The sequence below is a fragment of the Nesoenas mayeri genome (assembly GCF_963082525.1).
Source record: "Nesoenas mayeri genome assembly, chromosome: 5".
NCBI lineage: Eukaryota > Metazoa > Chordata > Aves > Columbiformes > Columbidae > Nesoenas > Nesoenas mayeri.
Window position 1 is genome coordinate 32,013,758 of NC_137548.1, and position 20,010 is coordinate 32,033,767.

Consider the following 20,010-nt stretch of genomic DNA (forward strand, 5'->3'; position numbering starts at 1 on the left):
CAAACAAGCCATCTTTATTTCCTCATACTTACATGCCTGGATGAATCAGAACCAATAGGAGATGAATAATTGTCTGATATTATATTCACTAATACCTTAATCGCAATTACTAACTATAGCCATCGTTGTTGAAATTTAGAAGTTAGTTGATCTGACCTAAATTAAAAAGGAAGCATTCTACACGAAAAGTTTCTCAATGAAAGCCAATGGTTTATTACTACCCCTTACAATTGCAAAATAATCTAAAAGCTGTAATTCCATTTATGAAGTGTTGAATAATACAGAGCAGCATGTGCATTATTAATACCTACCTATGTATGAATAGAAACTCAGCTAGACTTCCCCGAAGGTATACTTCAAGGACTGTTTCTTAAAATTACATCTGAGGAACTAGTTTGTGAAGATGAACGTGACATTTATTATTCATTTAAGCTCTGACTGTAGAGAAAGATTTATTCTTTTTAAATATAAATACCCTTGTGTAATGGGTAGCACAGATCCTTCAAAATCTGAAAGACTGTCCTTGTGACCAAAGCCCTCAGACAGCAAGCTGCCCTAACAGTTTCAGTTATGTCATCTGGGGAAGTTAAGTTCAAGTTCTCATACTCTGAGAAATTGCCTTGGGCATTCAAAGGAACAAGGTCTTCTGTGTAGTTCAACATATTCACAAAATAGATAGGAATAGCAAAGTGATACTTTTTGCTGCTGATGTGAAATTATTCAGGCTAATCAGTTTTAAGCTGACAGTGAATTGTTGCACTGATAACACTTAATGATTGATGATAAAATGACAGATAAGATGATGAGAAATACAAAGGGAGGACCACTGCTTCCCAGTGGTGCAGACACTTTATGCGAGACGCATTTGATCAAATGTAGGTACTTACAGTGTAAATTTCCACCTCTAATTTAGTTTCTTATTGCCTATCAAAAGTGTTACTCATCTTATCCTGAAGCAGCTCCTGGAAACTCACATCTTTCCCTATTGAATACAAAGAGACATTAGCATAAAAGTCTGAACCCCAAGACTTGTTCAGAAGACACCAAATTGCATTAACAAAATTTTGTAGCTTCCCTATGGACCAGAGATACTCAAGGTTACTGATGTATATAGCTACACTGCAGTACAAATATGTTATGCTATAAACACTTTAAACTCATACTGCCCAAAAACTTGCCTATTACTGAATATTTTCATCTTTAATTTTAATAAAATGGATTGTATTTGCCTGAGTACCTTCCCCACTGCAGTACTACGTATTATTGAGAAAAGCATCAAAACTCTTTCACCACCTATTAAAGCATTAAAGAAGTTTACTTTGATTCAGGGATTGCTACAGATCAGTAAAGTGCTTCTTTGGGAAACAGAAGATCATACATTCTCAGCACAGTTTTCTTTCTTTTATTTTAAGTGCCCAGTGAGTGTTCTTTACCTATGCAATGCCCTTATTAATGATAACTTGACTGTAGGTCTAACAGATCGACCACCACAATTTTTTTTTTCCCAATTCAGAGACTTTTTATAGGTCTCGAATTTCTGTAGTCACCCATATCAGGTTGCTATGTGGCTGGTTTCTTCAAAATATGAGGAAAATCCAGTACAATTAATTACACTGGGTGATTGAGTTGCCATTGACAAGACTCAGGACAGGCCTCCTCTCAGCTCCTAGACAGCTGTCTGCACATCAGCCAACTCCTGTCCTCAAAAGCTGGTAATATCTCTGTCTTCAAAGACGGACAGGTCTGTAGACACGGAAAAAAAAATCAGTAATTTAATTGGCAGCATGAATCTCCAGTGTCTGCAGTTCTGACTCCTGTTATTTCTATGGATTGATTGAATTTTTCCACTCTTCCAGGTAAGAAGATGGATATTTTCACTATTATAAAGCACTATATATATATGCTAATTATTAGAGAGAGACATGAAACAGATAACAGCAACTAGCTGGGGAAAAAAAAAAAAAAAAAAAAAAAAAAGAAAGAGATAAGGAGAACAAAAGTTACCAAAGAAATTTAAGTATGAGTCAAAGATGAATGCTGAAAAGGACAAGGGGAAAAAAGTCTTTCTAAATAAGAAGAAGGGAAAATGAAAATTAAATAATGAAAAAAAAAATAATGAACCATGTATAGCACAGAAATAATGGGAGAGGAAAGAAAGGCACAAGACTGTAAATTAAGGTAAGAGATTAAAAAGATGGAATTTCTAAATTAGTGAGGTTATTGCATTTACTTATCAGGTATGACTAAGATATTTTCTCAGCCCCTCAGAGCTAATACTGCTACCAGTTTCTAGGCTATCTGTATATTATAGACAAAAAAATGGCCAAAATTGTTTGTGAGGAATTTGTCTTATATTGTTTTCTCACAACTCACCCTTTGTTCCCCTAAAGAAATGGATTCCTTGATCTTTTCCCTGCTCCATAAATTCCTGGTCTTCCATATGAATTTTTCATTTCCATTAAGTTTTCTGAAGCAGAAAGAGGTTTTCACACTAGTTGAGTAGGGACTAGCACATTCTTCAAGTGTCAGTCCGCAACATCAAAAGATGTTGACACCATGATTTTGTTTGGACCCTTCTTGTTAGTCTCTCTGTCTATTTAGCCTGTGTCTTCATCAAGAAGATTTTTCACAGGTGCCACTCCATTCATTATCAAAGTGAATTTCAAGTCCATTTAAGCAGGTTTGAAGCAGAACTTTTTTGATTGAGATGTAAGGACTAATTTGTTTTTACAGATCACAACTAATAGTCCAGGAGTCATTTATTTTGGCAGCCTGGGCTAGTTTTGATTTCCTGTGTAACCAGGGAAAATTCTGAATTTCGATTACTTTATCAGTGCCTTGTTCACTGACAAATTAATAAGGTATATGGCATCTACAAAAAGGATGCAGTAGGAGGCTTTGAAAGAAACTACAGGGTGACAGTTTAAACAAATGAAAGGAAATGGATCTTCACACAATACATATGTCACAAGCAACTGTAGATGCTAAATGTTTACAAAAGTAAAAAAAAAAAAAAAAAAAAAAAGGCCAAAGGTTGCATGCAAGGAAGAAAAAAATAATTTCAAGGACTGCTCAATATAAAGCATTCTGGGTTTTGAGTGTCTAAGCTGTAAAATGTTAGATAAATGCAGGAGAATTTTCTGGGGAGCCGTTACTTGCAAATGCTGTATTCTACCCTTTCTCCATGCTCTCCAGGCCATGCACTAAGCAAGTAAGCAAAGAAACCACTGTCATCATTCCTGACAACTAACTAATCCTAAAGACGAAAGAAATAGCCAAACATTCTTAATAGTACTGGATTTCAGTTGGTAATCAGCAGCAAAACTGGAAGATGATTAGAACACGTTTTGATGATGAAGAAGTTGTACAAAATTTTACAGTGAATCAGTTTATAGACTTTGGAACAAGTTCTGTAACACAGCAGATTAAAATACTTCATACAGATATTTTTCAATTTTTTAAATTTAAAACTGTTGATTAAACAATACCTATGTCTTTCAAGTAGCAATAACTGATTTTGTGAACATTTGTAGTGCATTTATCAGAAATATTCCATTTAGTGAGTTTGAAATATCTTTCAACTATATTGTTCTACTTTTAATTTGTAATTTTTACTACAGTAAATAAAAATGTTTGGACTTCATCGTATGAAGTAGAATTAATGTGATGCAAAGAAGCTACAAGATAAACAGCATTAATAACTTATCACAGAATCACAGAATCACAGAATGTTAAGGATTGGAAGGGACCTCAAAAGATCATCTAGTCCAATCCCCCTGCCAGAGCAGGAACACTTAGATGAGGCTACACAGGAAGGTGTCCAGGTGGATTTTGAATGTTTCCAGAGTAGGAGACTCCACAACCTCCCTGGGCAGCCTATTCCAGTGTTCTGTCACCCTCACTGTGAAGAAGTTTCTTCTCAAATTTAAGTGGAACCTTATGTGTTCCAGTTTGTACCCATTGCCCCTTGTTCTATCATTGGTTGTCACCGAGAAGAGCCTGGCTCCATCCTCGTGACACTCACCCTTTATATATCTGTAAACATTAATGAGGCCAGCCCTCAGTCTCCTCCAAGCTAAAGAGACCCAGCTCCCTCAGCCTCATCCTCATAAGGGAGATATTCCACTCCCTTCATCATCTTTGTTGCCCTGCGCTGGACTCTCTCCAGCAGTTCCTTGTCCTTCTGGAACTGAGGGGCCCAGAACTGGACACAATATTCCAGATGTAGTCTCACCAGGGCAGAGGAGAGGGGGAGGAGAACTTCTCTCGACCTACTAACCACTGCCCTTCTAATACACCGCAGGATGCCATTGGCCTTCCTGGCCACAAGGGCACAGTACTGGCTCACAGTCATCCTGCTGTCCATCAGGACACTCAGGTTCTCTTCCACTACGTTGCTCTCTAATAGGTCATTCCCCAACTTATACTGGAACCTGGGGTTGTTCCTACCCAGATGCAAGACTCTACACTTTCCTTTGTCATATTTCATTACATTTTTCCCTGCCCAACTCTCCATACTGTTCAGGTCTGGCTGGATGGCAGCACAGCCTTCTGGTGTGTCAGCCACTCCTCCCAGCTTAGTGTCATCAGCAAACTCACCTTCACTCTGTGTCATTATATCATCATCTAACCTGACATTATATTCACTAGTAGTCAAACCGTACATTGAACTATTAGTTGTCACACAATATCAGATTACAAACTCATTCTGATCACATTTTGGGGCTTTATCTTACTCTAACTATATGTGTGGATTTTTTTCAGGAGGCTTCTGTGCCTTTTTGGGATAGGGAAGGGGACAACAATGATGTGTATGCCTGTTCAGTCTATAGTGTGGCTATGTAGAGAGGAAAAATAGAATTCCAGAAGAGGAAAAACAAGAGGGGAAAAAAAAAAAAAAAAAAAAGACAGAAAAAGACAGAGGGCTCAGAGGTTGCACTGATTCCCTAAATCAAGAGATCAAGCACAGCTCTGAAAACCCCATGAGCCAGCTGGCTTATTCTAGAGTCAAGCCCAAGTGTCTATCCTTCCATAATTACCATGGACATAAGAAGACCTAAGCTTCAGTTCAAATGTGGGCCTAAATTGATATATCATAGAACTAAACAGTATTTCAATATCCAAGATAGAAATTTGAGCCCACCTTACAGCGCAAAATCGTAGTTACATAAGTTATCTGCTAAGAGGAATACCCCATTTTAGCTCATATTTAGTTGCCTCATTTTGAAATTCTTGTCCTACTGAAAGTTACACTGTAATGCAACACATCTGGCTGAACACATCCTGTCTTTATGAATATGTTTTCTTCTGTGGGCAAATAAAGTATTATGCAAATGAGTTGTTCATTGAAAGACTAAACTCCTTGGAAAAATAGGGAAAGCAAACCCACATGAAACTCAACAGAGATTGCCATATTTAGACAGAAGAGGAAAGTAGAGGGCCAATGTTAGTACAGCTTCGACCACTGGGCTTCATCAGGGTTGTTTTCAGATTACACTAATGATTCCAAATATCTGGAACTTAGTTTCTGTGCAGCAAATGTTGTTCATGCAAGACTGAAGTGAATTTGAATCAGCTAAGTGACAAGACAGAACAGAACACACACAGTATCCCCTGCTTGTCCATCAGGTACCTGAGAGAACAGTCAAGTAAGAATGATTACTTGTTTAAAGCAACACTGTGGTTGCCATCAAGCAGCTCTAAGGCATTCAGCAAGTGTTAACGTAGCACCTAGGATATGTACTACCTAGAATATGATGGAGGTGTGAAGACGGCATCTTTAGGAGTTTTATGAAAGACCAACATTTGAGAATTCATCACCTCATAATCAATGGGGAGAAGAAATCACTTGGTGTCATAATCTGTCACAATCATACAATACAGACTGTGCCAGACACTGCGTAACTACATAATCAGTGCTGCTTCCTTCCTGATCATGTTTTCAGTTTTGAGTATAAGAGGCAAATGGGAGCAGCAAGGGTGAGAATGACAATCACCATGTCAGCATGATGGCCGTTACAGTAAGCTACATAGTAGTCGTCAGGTTTTGAAAAGTGTCTACGAGCTATTTAAAGACTACCAATTTATGCAGTAGTCTGAGTACTGTACACCTACTATGGAAATATCAGTGAAAGAGAGTCTATTTGAAAATGAGAGTGTTAGATCAAGACTGATGGTAACACAGTTCTTTCAGACACTGGATAGTAGAAATTGCACAGAATAATGCACCTTTCCTTTTGATTAGGGATCTCAGAAGGGAAAGCAGAGAAAAGTTTGTTGAAATGCTTTAAGGCCATTTTTTTGCTCTTGCCAGAAGTCTTGCTTTGTTATTAAGGCCCATTAAATTGCAAACATGATTTTTCACAGATCTTTTTGGATTCTTCTTTGGTTGTCTTTCTCTTTACTTATCTTTAGTGACTTCTCTGGGGTGTGGAAATACATTTGACATTCTATTTAGTTTATGTTTTTAAGATCAAATGCTTATAGATAACTTTTGACCCATTACCTGGGCAGTACAATTTTTGGACCATTTTACTGAGCTTCTCAGCATGAAAAGATGTAGACTGTGGAAACTGAGCTGTCAGCTTAATTTGAGAAAACAGCAACAGCAGCAGAAAAATAATAGGAGCCAGCTAACCCTTTAGTCAAAGGAGCTAAAGTACAGCAACAGCAAATGGAGTCCCTGCTGTGAGGGAAGCTTTATTGTGCATTGTTTTCTTGACTCTCTTTTCTGGAACTCATTTGTTATACACTGGTGTTATTCCTTGTTTGATTCACAAAGAAAATAAAGTCAATAGAATTGAACTAGCAGTCTAAAAATATACCACTTCCTCATACCTACACTGACTTTATTATTTAACATGCAGGTTTTGGAATTTCAGCCTTAAGTTTTTTCGTACGTCACTTGAAGATGTCCTGATTTTTGGACCACAATCACTCCTAATGAAGTGTCACTGCCAGTAAAAAAGTGAGGGAGGGCATATAAAATTTCACTATCCTGAGATTGTGAAGACCAATCAATCTCCCATTCCTGAATATGGAAGCACAGAAGACTGTCCTTTCTTTCTCATGTAGAGGCTATCCATGTGATACTGATAGAGGGAACTAACATTTTAAGGATTAACTAAACATATAATGGGTGCCTACTAACAAACTAACACTTCAAGGCTTAGCCACACAATAAATGCTTAGTTTAGAGCTTTATGTAAACTTATGTTAAGAAAAACAGAACCCCATCGAATACCAAGATAAGAAGTTTTACTGCACCTAGCTGTAAACTTGAGGAGACAAGATAACGAAGATTTACAGCAAAAGGGGGCACCAGTCTGGTTTCAATCGACTTGGCAGCTTGGGTTCCAGTCAATTCAACATAATGAGCCAAAGGTAGAAAGTTCACTGCGACGATACTGAAGAAGCCTTCATCCAAAGACCCCCAAAGAACCCTCCTCAAGACCAGCAGATGGCACTGCACAGGTGCAACAGGGCGGGGTCAAGGAGGAGACTATGGAAATGATTACCTGGGTCTCGTTTTAATAAGAAGCGAGGAAAGGTTATGAATACGTATAGGTGTTCCTGGGCTCATTATGAATATGTAACACCTTACTGTATTTAAACACACTTCTGATTGTTAGAAGGTGCGCATGAATGGTGGAACGATCCTCCCTGCACCCGACATCGAAATAAACATACCTGCTTTATAACTTTGTGAGTTGTAAAGTTTTATGACTTTATAGGTTGTAAAGTTGTTTCTGCGCGTCAATACTGAATCAAATAAATATCTGGCCTATTTTTCCTTGTATAATTCTAACATCTCCAGTACTTATATACAACTATCCATAATTCTCTGAAGCAGAAAGCATCTGAGATGAAATAAAGGTTGGTTGGGTCATATCTGTTGTTCCCAGAGAGTTTTTTTGTGGTTTTTTTACAGGGTCTTCATTTTAATTCTTTGAAAGGGACAGTAGTCACTCTAAAAGTAACATTTCATGTGAGGACTACTGGATCTTCTGATTTTATAAAATACATGATAGCAATACAGTTCTTGCTATTACTAGTGAAAATGAATCTGTTTTTCCTTCCTTGAACCTCTGTTAAAACTTTCTACAGCACCACAGAATTATTTTTCCAGGAACTACCATAACATCATCATGATATCTCAAAATTCTTAAATCTTTTGGACAACAGGTTTGAGTGATTCCCACCCATCTTATCTCAGGGTATCCAGGTTGTCACAGAGGCATCCCGAGGTTAGTTTAAGGGACAACAGGGTCCAAAACAACTTTTATTAAACCGGTGAGAAGCAGGGTTTTAGCACTCCAAAAGTGACTTGAATACAGGTTCGGATATCAGTTGAGGAAAATTATTAAGGGGCAGCAACTAATAATTCAGGAGGTCCATAGTGTGCAGACATGTGGCATCACCAAAAACAATGCCGGAGCCAAAGAGTACACTCTTGCCTGAATTCAGTGTGAGATTATTTTAAAGAGATACATGTATTTCTATTGAGTAAGGAAAGTGTACACTTGCAATTCTGCGAGGGTAAATTTATCATACACTTGCAATCCTGCGAGGAGAAATACATGTGCAAATGTGCACGGAATATTACACGTGCTTATGTGGAAGCGGGGAAGGAAAATACACTTGCGATTCTGTGAGGATTAATTTATACACGTGCTTGTATTGAGCACGGAAAGTACACACGCAAATGTGCACGGAAAGTATAAATACACGTGAAAATGTGCACAGTAAGTAGATACACTCTCAATCCTGCGAGGGCTAATTTTACTCACACATGTGGCAGCAAGGCAAGCGGAGTCTCCATCCCGGGGGGGCTCTCAGCAGCAGCATCTCGCTCATGCTCCAAGAGATCAGAGACAAGGGGCGCAGTCTCAATGAGAGTCCCATTTTCTATTTATAGCCTGATCAGATCTGACTCTGGGCATTCCAGAAGCTTCTCTGCACCCCCACACTGGCTGTGGGTGCCCCTGAAGCCTCCAAACATCCCCCACACCGGCTGCAGGTGCCCAGCGGCTCAGTGGCGACTCAGCACTCCCTTCTCCTAATGGCCCTGGCCAGGGTGCTCTGGGGCCAAACAAAAGAAGCTGTTAGCCTCAACCAGCAGAGAGAGAGGGAGATGAGCCTGCTCCTTCCGTATCGAAGGAGGGACGGGGAGAGACGGGGGTTTGCATTCTGCCACACAGGTACAGAGGAGTCCAGGAGTGCCTCAGTTGTTCTGCCACAGCACATGGAATTTCCTAACACAGTGGAGCTTCATTCATCATGCAAATTCACATATTGCTCGACCAAACATGCTAGAAGAGAGGAATGTTGTACCTCCTCCAGTTTCTCTTTTATTTCTTTAATGAATGTCTCTAATAGAATCCACATAAGAGCAGTAATCTTCTTGGAGAGGAATCATTGGAATGGTATAGACACACTAGGGCATGGAAATAAAAAGGGGTGTTTCCTAACCATGTCCTAAAACAGAAAAAAAAAATGCTGCTTACATCAGAAATCCCTTCACAACAGATTTTGCTGATCCTGAATGAAGAAATTCTAACTCATTTTTATGCAAAGAAAAATACTCATAGCCAAATTTTCATATTTTCTAAACCAGACTCCTTGTCCTCATCACTCTAATTAATTCTCTGGAAAAGAAATTAAAGTACAGGAAAACATGCCAGGAGAATATTGAGAAAAAAAGGGAGAAAAGTATAGAAGTGAGGTGAGACCAGGAATACTAGTCATCAATTTGTAAATATAAAAGCCTTCACCATATTTACACTGAATCGTAGAAATATAAACAGGAACAAACTTTCCCAGCTGTGGATATTCATGCTAAGTTCTGCTGTAGAAAAACAAAAAACAAAACAAAACAAAAAACAATCACCTTTTGGTTTTTAATGGTCCGTTTACTAGTTTTGTTACAAGCAACAATGATTCCCACTGGTCATACTTGCTTTGTATTCTTCCCCTTGATCCAATAAAGATTTTTGTGTAGCACAGAACACTTGAAAATATGTCAACATTCATGTCGTTTTCCTGTTTACACCACTTGCCCTGTTTACAAGAGTCCTGCTTTCAGAAGTTTTCTGAAGAAAGAAACAGTCATCACTGTTTACATGATGTTTCAAGACTCACATTCAAAACTGTATGAAAAACTAAGACTGATTTAAAGAAGAATCTTCACACAAATCTTGTTTAGCTAAGTAAACATCTGATTAAGTGAACTATTTCTGCCATTGTCTTCATAATTTATATACAATCATAGAATGATAGGATGGTTTGAGTTGGAAAGGAGCCTTAAAGTTCATATAGTCCAACCCCTCTACAATGAGCAGGGACGTCTTCAACCAAATCATGTTGCTCAGAGCCCCATCCCACCCAGTCTCGAGTGTTTCCAGGAATGGATCATCTACCACCTCTCTGGACAACCTGTTCCATGTTTCACAACCTTCACTGTAAAAAATTTTTTCCTCATGTCTAACATGATTCTCTCCTCTTTTAGTTTAAAACCATTACCCCTTGTCATATTGCAACAGGCCCTGATAAAAAGTTTGTCTCCATCTTTCTTATAAGCCCAAATCAAGCACCGAAAGGCTGCAGCAAGATCTCCCTGGAGCCTTCTCCAGGCTCCAACTCTCTCAGCTTGTCCTCATAGGAGATGTGTTCTAGCCCTTCGATCATTTTTGTGACCCTGCTCTACGCTGACCAATGCTTGGATCTGTTACGTATTCAGGAAGAAATTGTGATGTCAGACTTGCAAGTATTTCCCCTGAAAGGTCCTATGTAGATATACATAAGTGAAGAGGTTCAGTAATTTCTTCACTGCTAATTGCAAAACACGGAGGAAGTCTGCAAGTCTGACTTTGCAACATTTTTTGTCTCTGTTAATACTTCTCTGAATACCTGTCAAGCATATTTCTAATAATATATCTAAGTGGAGATAAATGGTTTTGAACATATTGTTGTCTAATATTAATAGCTTCTGACCCACATTATTATATGCTATGATATGATGAAACAGCATTATGTAGACTTCTTGGTTTGCTTTGGTTTGGTTTTAGCAGATATTATTGAGAAAGGTATGTTACTCTAACTAAAAATAAAACACAGCAACGTTCATATCCTGGCAATCCTGACATTAAATTAGAAATGGAATAGGCTTAAATAACCAGCTACACACTGCAGCTTATGAAATGATAATATAAGCTTATCACCAGTATAAACTCCTTTCAGTCACAATGCCACAGAATAGGATCATAAAGTGGCTTGGCTTGGCTTGGAAGGGACCTTTAAAGATCGTCTAGCTCCTCCCTGTTGCTGTGGGCAGCAACATCTTTCACTGGATCAGCTAGCTCAAAACCCTGGTCTAACTTGAGCTTGAACACTTCCAGAAATTGGTCATTCCCTGCTTCCCTGGGCAACCTGTTCCAGTTTCTCACCACCCTCATAGTAAATAATACCCCTCCAGCATTTTTGTTTCTTTATTTTAGTATATGAACACAGGCACCTGTCATCATGGCAGAAGCAGCTCCTGCTCTGGAGGTGTACTTGATTATTGACATTCCAATCCTGATTCCCACTCCAAAACTACAAAAAATAATACCAATCTTCACAGCAGAATTGAATTAATACTTGTCATATTGTCTTTTCTCTCATTTGGAGAATTTCGGTGCATTTTCTAGAAAAGTGTGTTTTGTCACCAAAGTTGGGTTTTCTTTTGTTGAGCCGCTTAGCAAGTTTGGGTCCCACATGCTCAAATCTCCTGTTCTGTAGCCAGCTTGATCTCTCTGATGCTAAGCAGCTGAGGTCTCTTCCTTTAAGGGAAAAAAATGTCTTTTTTCTTTAAGAGCAAAAAATGTCAGTTTTCCACACACTTCTATGTCCTATATAATATCTCAGCAGACTTCCAGTCCACATGACTAAACTGTATAATGTCAAGCTATATTCTGCCCTAGTGGTCTGTGCTGCTAGTTTCTCAGGAGAAAAAGTATTGACAGCAATTCTGTTTTCATTAACTCAACTGTCTTGTATCAACCAGTTTCATTCTCTGTTCTTTTTCCAGCTGATAATAGTGATACCTGTTCTCAGTGATACTCCACACTTATATCTTCTGAATGTTGGAGTAAAGATAAACCTTACAGATGCTTTTAAATTTGTTTGCAGATATTTGAGTAGAAAAGATGCAAATGTAGGCAAGAACTTTTATAAGCATATGTCACTCGTTCTGAGAGCTGGACCGGAGTAGCCATGTAACATATTTTCTTGGCAGTTGTATTTTCAGTAACCATCCCTGTTACATATGAAGGCTTCTAAAACTGAGTATAACCCACTCAAACCTTGTGACCTTCTTACATAGTGTCAAGAACCCAAAGATCCCTATCAAATTAATGTTTTAGGGTCCAACAGGATAGAACAATTAATTCAGAATAACAGTCCACTCCAACTACATAAGTAATTCTTCACAAACTAATAATTAATGGGACATACTATCTCTTTAATTTTCTGGTTTAGCTGAATTTTATGAAGGAAAAAAATGTAATGCCATGTGCTATCCACAGAGTATTGAATATATCTCTCTTTTTAAAGCCTTTTAATGTTTAACTTTTCATAAGTTTGTCTCCATGTGAGATGTGATATTGATCTACATGGTGCTTTTAGAACAGCTACGGTAAAAATATCATTGGTTTGTAAGATCGAAATTGGAAAAAGTGTTCACAACACACCCACCATTAAGTTCTCATAGCTTCATATAAGATGCTGTTGCTAATCCAAAGCAGAACACACAGCTACCTTACAATTAAAGAACATATTTTACTGTGTTCTGTAAAAGAGCAAGGAGAAATGCTGTTGATGGCTACAATCTTTCCTTCTCAATCTTCGGCCTGCCTGAACCTCAAGTAATAACAAGCTGTTCAAGTTTGCTGCACTGTGAGGACTTTCTGGTAAGTAGCCTGCTGTACTATGCAGAATTCAGCCATTCCCATTAAAACAACCCCTTCAAACTGGTCTGAAGATGCTGGAATCTATCTATTCATATCAGCTGTTAATTTTTTCGAGTATCTTACTTGCCTTTCTGTAAATGAGATCAGAAAGTTTTCTAGTGGAAACTTTGCTCTGGATTCCTAATGCATTAAGGTAAGGCAGATAAGAGAGGTTGCCTGTTCTAGTCTGTTCTAGTCAGAGTCCAGGAGGAAACTGTGGGAGGACACTGGATGATTGTTAACAATTAAGTGTCTTCACTGTGTCTTCACTGGAAAGAGGATGATCTGTTAATGTGAGTGAACATAAACACTGAGTTCAAACACACCCACTTCCAGGCTTGACAATTAGTCTGGGCTGAACGCAGAGAGAGCCCTTCTGTGTGAACCTAAGAAAGAACTGAAACAACTGCTGGACTAATAGCAGCAGAAACAGACTGAACAAAAATCAGAATCCCACAGCAGACTAATCCTTCTCCTAGGCAAGTTGGTATTGTATTAATGAATTTTAAATTATACTATTTGCTCAACTCCGTGGGAAACTTTATGTGAAATAGTTTACAGTGAGGGGACTGAAAATCAATGTGCTGACAGAATGGTGGGTCATGAAAAAGCCAAGTTCAAGGCCAGAACATTTGGGAAAGCCTTTTTTTTATGTATACTTCTATTATTCTACATCTGTGCATTTTCTTCTTACTCTCCTATTTATTTTTTTTAATTTTTTTTTTTTTTTTGGTTCCAGCAACACAAAATAGCCATTGGCATTAAGAAACTATTCTCAGACTGAGTAATACTTCTGCTGTTGATGTGCTAATAATTAATTCTGTGAAGCAGTTCAGTGAAAACTAATTGTAATCTGTGCTGTGGGTTACTCCAAGAGTATGTAATTCTAATGTTATTTTATTCTTTTCTACTACTTTGTTTCCTTACACTTTGTGACACTTCAAACATCAAGCTATACCTTAACTAGGTATTTGCTGGGAAAGTAATGCTGGACTTTCAAGTAATGATGAGACTTAATCATGTATTGACTCTGAACTGGCATTGTCTCCCTGTGTTTGAAAGCATCTAATTGCTTCTGAAAGAAGTAATTCCTCTAACTGATCAATAAAATAACATATAATTAAGTAGTTTCTCAACTAACATTCTAATAATGAAGGAGCAGCAGTCTTGGACAAACTTTCTATCCCACATCTAACATATATCTTTTAATATGCAAAATACTGACCAGTGTTCAAGCTACTGTTCTGAACCATGAATAAGGCTTTTCCACTTCAGAATGGTAAGTCACTTGCCAAACCCTCTCTTTATCAGGAAGAATTTGAATCAGGAAAGTGAGTGCCCAGCTATTAAGACCTAATGGATTCAAAGTGCTATATAAATATTAGATAGGAATTACAATTTTTTATTTCTACTGAATTCAAAGAATGTGCTTTGCAACCTACTTAAAAGGGGAAAGTTCAGGCTCCAAAAAATGAAGAATTTGACAAAATTTAATTGAAAACATTATCATAAAATTTTATTGTGTTATGCTAGCTATATTAATTTATTTGACTGTATCAAAAAACTATACTTGTGAGTGAATTCGAATGGGAATAAGTGCCAAAGCAATCTAATTGTTTTATTCTGATTTTCACAGGTAAATTACAGCATGCATTATTCTGATATTCACAGAGATCTTCAATCCTAACTAGTTAGTAAGTGCAGTGCACTTAATCTGCCACAGGGCATTTGTTTAAAGAGGCTGTTAGATACTTTTTTCAGCATCACAACATTAATGTTCTTTCAGCATATTTACTTCTTATGATTTATTTCTATTAGACTAAACTACAGGGGTTTTTAAAGAATATTATTTTCTTCACAAATAATCCCAATCAGATGTCACATAATTCTAAATGAAAAATTTAACAAAAATATATAGAAAGAAAAACATATAAAAGAAGATTTCTTAATGATTTCTTCACATAAGAAAAGCAAGAAAAAATTTTGTAAGATCATGAACTGTTTTATCTCATTTTTAAAATTTATTTAGTCCAATCAATTGCAACAAGTCACTATCATTATTTCACAAGATTTTTCTAGCAAGGGTAATGTGCTTAGTCCTAAGAGTATTTCAAATTGTATGTGTTCATCTTAGAAGAAAAACCTGATCATATTGTTGATAGAAATACAGAATTATGTCCAAGTTAATTCTCCAAAGAGAAAATAAACCTAGTAATCTACCACTTAAAAAAATTAAACTAGTATATACATCATCTCTATCTTTGGAAATATTCAAAAATTTCCTAGACATAGACCCAGACAACCTGCTATAGATGAACCTGCTTGAGCAGGGCAGGGGTTGGATCAGATGACCTCCAAAAGTCTTTTCCAGCCTCAAGCATTCTGTGATTCTGTGAAATCAGGCTCAAACACATTTGTTTACTCAGTATCTCATCTGGTATCAGAAGTCAATAATATGGTTCATTTTCTGCAAAAGTTTTTATTTTATAGGGTTCATCTCTATCAGTGGAGGAAGAGCACATCTAATAGTTGGTTATCTCAGACTGAAAGAGTGACTAGAACAGGTGAAATAAACTATTACTTGGAGTTACCTGACTCTCTTCATTGATTATTGACAGTTTTGGTTAGTCTAGAAGGTGTTTTCTAGATGGTTAAAGTTAGATAACACAGATCATAACCTGAAGGACTGATTTCATGTAGACTGAGATAAAAAGTTTTCTGTGTTAGCCAATCAAGTGAATATTAGACATAAACAGTATTAGACATAATCTATTGAAGAACCTGGCATGAGAAATGAGACAGAGTGAGTAGTTGAGATGTACTTGTTTATTCTGTAAACTTCTGTGGCTGTGTAGGATTAACACTATCCTTAACTTTCTACAGTTGGAGTTTGCAGTCAAACTTCACAACCACCTTCCTGCTTTCAGATATCTGGTTTCAGCAACATTTAAGAATCTGATTTTGCCACAGACTGAAGATGGGGAAAGAAATTACTAGGTTTGGAATTCCCAAGCAACATGTTTTTGAGCAGATGTGTAAACCTTACAAGAACACTTAAGATTTTTTCTGAAATGTTTTGGATGTCTTAGGCAGCTGAAACTCTGAGTTCAGTGTGTGAGATTGCAGTCCACATCATTGAATTGCTTTTTTTTTGACATGGGCTGTCTTTAGTGTGGGAGTATGTGGCTATTTTCTTATAAAACAATTTCCAGAAAAGGGGGAAAATGGACATCACTTTCCTTTTATGTGCTTGCTTATTGGATAAAAGAGCTATCTAGAAAGTCAGACTTAGTTTACACATCTAAATCTCACTCAGAAGACATGCTCACATTCAAAGTTCTCACCTATATTCCTTTAGCCAAAGGATTATCTAATCCTGCTAAGTATGAAAGAATACCTCATCAGCTTAGTGAGGATTTTAATCCTTATATTCCTAGGATTTTTAAGACAACATGTGTCCATTTTGATTAACTTTTATGTTTTGACAAAATTGTCTTGGTTGCAAACTTGTACCATTGATGGGAGTTTTAAATATTTTGTAATAAAAGAAACAGAAATAAAGCAATGTGAGAACTTCACAGAATTCCAGACAAAAATCCAGGATATCACTTATGTTACGTTCCATGCAAAGGAGTGTCTCAGAAAATGTCAGCACCATGGCGTATATTTTTGGTTCCAACTAACAGAATATACTTTACAAACCTGCAATCACTAAAGTGAAATATATTACAATTCAGAAGCACACATGATCCTCCATACCACTTAAATATTCTTGCATAAATGTTATAGGGTAAAATATGGCTCCCTCCTCCTAAATATAGAAGTATGTGAAAATGCTTTTAAGATCTGAGTTGTAAATTCATGATTCTGTAGATCATTAATTCAATTCCATTACTATTTTTAAATGTGACTGAAGAGAATTAATTCTTAAATAATTCAGAAACAAATCCCACTGAATTCTAGCAGGCCTTAGGCAGGTACAACAGTGTGCCCATAAGCTGCAAACTTACTGTATCTGATATTAAAAAACCTTTTTGTTTTTTTTTTTTGGAAGTGGCAGTACATCGTCAAGTACAAACAGAATATGCAGAGAATCAGACATTATAAAGCCCTTAATGCTGCAAATGTTGTAAACATCTGCTTCAATTTAAACCTTCACATATGTGGAGTTACTGCCTGTTTCTTCTTCATAGTTAATGCTTGTACCGGACAGGACTCTTACAGTTTCTGAGAAGACTCTTTGTATTTGAGTGAAACAATAAGGGAAAATAAAAAGAACAAAAGTGCGTCATATTTATCAGCTGTGTGAATGTTTTTTTCAAGCTATTAGACTTATCATGTTTGTTCAAACAGTTATGCAATATTTATACTATCTTAACTTGAACATGCTTCAAGAGAAAACTTGCCTCTTTTTCATTTTCAAAAGTTTCACTCACTGAAATACAAGCCAAGATTGACTCAAAATCTGCCGAATCTTTGCATCTAGAATGCCTATATCCTACAAAATGTATATTCTGCAGTACTGGTTTCAACTGGGATATGGTTAATTTTCTTCCCAGGAGCTGGTATGGTGCCGTGTTTTGGATTTCAGATGAGAATGATGTTGATAACACACTGATGTTTCAGTGGTTGCTGAGCAGGGCTTACATTAAGTCAAGGACTTTTCAACTTCTCATACTGCTCTGCCAGCGAGGAGGCTGGGCGTCCACAGGAAGGTGGGGGAGGACACAGCCAGGACAGCTGACCCAAACTGGCCAGAGGGATATTCCATGCCGTATGTTTTCATGCTGAACAATAAAACTGGGGGGAAGTTGACAGAGTGGTGGCAGCCATTGCCTGGGGACTGACTGGGCATCTGTCAGCGGGTTCTAAGGCAAAGAGAACCGTTTGTGCCTATTTCAAATAAATTTGCAGTAGTAAGATTAGTAGCTTCATATATTTTGTTATTTAAAAGGTCTGTGAAACATTTCTCCTTGAAATTAATCTTGCATACTGCAAGTGCTTAAATATCCAATTCAGTTTCCTAGGTGTACAATTTTTCCTCAGTAAAATTCAGTATTAAAATTCTGACCTCCATATACTTCTTGATAATTGTTAGACTTAATTTCAAATAATTAACAGAATCAGCTTCTTAGTTTAAGTTTTACACAGGAGTTGGGGAAAACAAAACAAAATAACAACATTCAATTAAACAAAAAGTAAGGACAAGTAAACCTAGGGAGTGGAAGGGAAAATGAGGAAAATGTGAGAGACTGGTGATTTTTCAGATGTCTAGGGTTATATTTTGGTGTGAGTGGAAAACATGTTCTGGGAGAGAGCTGGATGTAATAGCCATCAGGTTTTTACTTTGCTGCGCGTCTTTGTCAGCTCTGATTTAAGTAGAGGCAATTTTCTTCCACTCTGAAGTATTTTGTAGTGAAAAACTAGAAAACTGAAGAACTTATCCTCAGCATCTGCAGACAATCACAAGCATGATGGGAGCCTGGTGTTTAAACAGTTAAACCTTTAAATACCATTTCAGATACCTTCTGAGCACTGACTTTTCATTGTTATTCTTTAGAAACCCCAGAAAGAAGTCACAGTCCTGTTTTGCTGGCAATGTATGTAAACCTGTCACAATGACAGTCCCCACCTTAGAAATCTACTGTCCTTGACATGACCTGTGCTTGTCAAGTGTTCAGTCATACATATGTAAGGATCAGATCCTTATCTGATCAAATCAACTTAATGCTTGAGAAATAAATGTTATTTTCATTTATATCAGAAGAGTAAAGAGAAACTACAGAAGGATGTGAGAAAATAACCTAATTTAAAGAATTGTAAATGTGGTTACAGTTGCAGATTTCCTTGCAACGGAGTTTCTCGGGGATTGGAAAGGTATCTTTGAATATTACCTTTTTGAAAAAGGAGCGAGGCAATCAATTGCAGACACAGCACATAACTTCACACTGTTCTTTGTCTGAAAAATATAAACTTGATCTCTTTCTGAGGATCTTGCATTGAGAAGCTGCAGCATTAGCAGAAGTCCAGTGCTCAGCAGCTTTAATTCTAAGTAGCAATTCAGACAATAGATTTTCTTTCCATTCTTTGGACATTTCTTTAAGTAGATATTTATCTAAGAGCCAGTTTTGGACATTGCCCAGGAGCACAATTATATAGGCTTCCTAATTTCTGTTTGAAAAATAGTACCAATAACTTCAATATGCATCTCATATTTTGAACACATTCAGCATTCCCCAAATTTTAATGGTGATTAGTGAAACTAATGAGCACAAATGGATTTGCTTGACTTGACTGCAGAAGTAGTTCATATTAGAGGATGGGAACATCACTGAGCATTTACAAGCGTGGAATATAATGACTTCTCTGTGCATTGCTTTCAGTATATTGCTAAATATTAAAAATATTTTTATTGGATAATAATATGTCTCCACTACCAAGAAGTGTGACCCAGAGTGGAAATGTTTTTATTTGACAGAATAGATTTTCCACAATAAGACTTTCTTCATAAGTCATCACCAAAGGAGTGGTGTTTCTCATAATGAACTATTTCCAGTGCGTTTCTGAACCAAGCCTGCAGGAAATAAAGCATAAGTCTTTTCTAAGTAAACAAGCAAGACTAACTGGTACAGATTAAATTGTTTCTTTTAGAGACCTACCTGTGGAAAAAAAAAAAAAAAAAAATTTAAATTACATTTTAAATTACTCTGACTTCCTTGAGCTGTTTCCTAATGAGTTACTGAAACTACAGCTAAAACTCACATCAGGGAACCACCCAATTTGGTGTTAGCCTCTACATCGACTTTTAATAGACAAGAATGCTGTAACATTTTGTAAATTAGAATTAAAATGCTTCAGCTGGGCCACAGAAAAGGATGCTTGTATACTTACACAGTTCATACAGGATTCTGCATTCAATCTCTTACATAAGGTATAAGAATGAAGAGTATTAGATAAAACAGGATGATCTAAGCAGCAGGATAAATATTTCATGAGGACCCAAAGAAGTCTTTGGAACTTTCTT